The following is a 2,820-nucleotide window of genomic DNA, read 5'->3' as shown; positions in this document are numbered from 1 at the left end:
GTGCGCGTTTCAAAATGATGTGGTAGGATGAGAAGAAACATGTGTGGCGTCTCACCGAGGGTGCAGAAATTTGTAGGGTACTTGCACTTTGGGCACTGCAACTGAAACACACTAGATTTAGTATGAAGAAAAATGCATCAACGACGGCGGCTGCCATCCTAGGATTACCTGCGACCAAGGGACTTGGATTTATCGGGGATGGATGAAGAATTCGTACCTGGTTCTCCATGAGAAAACCCTATGCAATCGCCGAGCGGGGGTTTTCTCTGAACAAGCAGACGAGGGAAAAGGGGATTCAGGCCCAGTGAAATATTGCCGCTTCGTCCGTCCAGCTTACTGCTAAAGCTACAAAGGGGGGTTGTGATTTGACGGCTCATTGGGCATTACTGCGGTACTACGACTGGGGTGTGTCTACCGTGAAGTTTTGCACTCTAATTTGTGCATATGGCACATGGACCCCGTTGCCGGTTTCCCCACATATCCGCGAAAGGAAGTAGAAAGACATGAGTAACTAGTTACACATAAATATATCTTTTGACAGAGAGATACTCCCCCTGTAAAGAAATATACAAATAATTTATATCACAGGCTCACCTTGCCGAGAAATATACTCCCTCTGCAACGCACGGGCATTATGGGGGTTCAACATTTTTTTATGGGGGTTCAGCTGACAATATAATACTCAGATAGGCTCACCGTTCTGGACTTTGGGCCGCAGGCCGACCTTGCATGTTTGGGGGCCCATGTGTTCTACCTTAGCGCTTTTCATATTGCAAGCAATCGGTACTGCGCTGGTTTTAGATGCTATCGCAAGGCGAATACACAAAATTGAATAAAGCACGACAACTGTTGGAATGAAATCGAACGACAATTCCTAACTAGCAATCAGAGTTGCAATTCTATCAACAATATACCATGTGATAAATAATATTGTCGTACTACTTATACACACAGGACACTTTTTTCACCATGCCAGATTATTGCATCAAAATCTCTTGGAGGATAGATCAGTTCGGCAGTTGCGTGCTGTTACTGAAGAATTTCAAAGTTGATTTGGACCAGCTCTCCTTGCCGAGAAAGTTCGATTTTGACATCATCCCCTACCACAAGATATGATTTAGATTTGAACCTTGACCATCCTTTAGCATCAATCATCATGTGACCACCCTTTGTACTCACGGTATATTGAGCAGGTTCATTCACACAAGGCTGCGCATGGTAAGAGAAACTTGGACACGGTCGCCCACAATGTTGAACAACTCCCTCGTTGCTCTAGGAGTTCTCTGTTTGCAAACAAGAAGACATACCCAAACAGTTAGATCAACACAGTGAATCATGTGAAACAACATGGAAAGAAAAAAGAATGAAGCACTTGGGCGGCCAATGCTTACCAAGAAGGTGGACATGTCGGTTTTTGTAAGGACTTTGGTATATGAAGTGCGAACTGCAGCCCAGTCTGTTGCCGGTGCAACTGCACGGGCCGGACCAAATGCAAGTGCAAGTGTTGGTGCAGGTGTCGATGCCGCTGCTGCTGCGGGAGATGGTGCTCCTTGTAGAGTTGGTGCCGGTGTCGATGCCCGATCCTCCGGTAGATCAGACTGATCCGCTGACGCGGTCGGTGCCCAATCCTCAGCTGGATCAGACTGAGTTGCTGCCGTTGTCAGTGCTAGAGCAACTGCCGGTGCTCGATCTGTGAAAGATAGCGGCGATCATGTCTGGTCTGCTATGATCAGCTTTCTAACTTGACTAGGATCCGTGACCGTGATCCAGTTTTTTTCTTCATTTCTTTTAAAGGCGAGAAGGACTAATTGTGGCGTTTTTGTTATACCAAACTACAGTTCATCAGAGGGATTCAGCTTGTACTCAGACAACAGACTAATCCAATTTTTTCCAGTAATATAAGTGATGGAGAGTGCCTTTGTTACTGACACGATATAAGAAGTGAAACCTGCAAAAACAGCCATCGTAGAGCAAACCAAACGGTTTATTCTGTGATGAATGTCACGTGGCAAAACCTGCATCGTAAAATTGCAGGAAAAGAAAGAAAACATGTCATTAAATCAATAAGATTTAGACAGTAAAGTAATAATATTTACTTGATGTGACACGAGTGAATCCTTACCAGGAAATCACTATGTTGAAGTACTAAACAGAAGATTGATCGTCCAACTACGCATGGCATGCAGGGGCCCTGCCTACTCCCACAAGCAGGACATTCCAAAGGTCGTGACAAATCGTATGGACCGAACATCCATTGGACTGGAAATCCTGGTGGGTGCGATAAACCCTGTAATGCATACAGATATTGGAGTGTAACCATAATTGATAAACCGTCCTCACAAAAAATATGATCTGGATACTTCAAAATGTACAGACTGAATTGAGTGGACAGACATTAACATAGACCGTTCTCAGGACTGACCACACACCAAAAGCGGCAGTACTAATAAACAATATAGGGTTCACAAACACAAATCAAGTACTGAACAATAGTACTTACTACAGACAAGCAAAGTTGCACTAACAAAACTCTGCAGACTATTTCTTGCCACTGACCTACGGGATGAACCCCGCATAACTGACTAGGCCATGGACTTCGTGTGAGATGTCTACATGCACCATCACCATCTTGTCAACCTTGGAGAACCTAACAGAGTGGTCTTTCCACTCATAAACATGATGATGAAGACAGGCTGCATTAGATTTGTTGGGAAGCTTTACAAGAACCACACCCTTCGTAATCGAATGCATAGCCAGGAAATTGTTGTGGTCAAGTAGAGCCTTGAGAACATGCCTGACAACAATGCTACAGGAAAACTC

The sequence above is a fragment of the Triticum dicoccoides genome, chromosome 6B, assembly GCF_002162155.2.
Source record: "Triticum dicoccoides isolate Atlit2015 ecotype Zavitan chromosome 6B, WEW_v2.0, whole genome shotgun sequence".
In the NCBI taxonomy this organism is placed as follows: Eukaryota; Viridiplantae; Streptophyta; class Magnoliopsida; order Poales; family Poaceae; genus Triticum; species Triticum dicoccoides.
The sequence above is the reverse complement of the archived record's forward strand: the minus strand, read 5'-3'. Positions refer to the sequence as shown.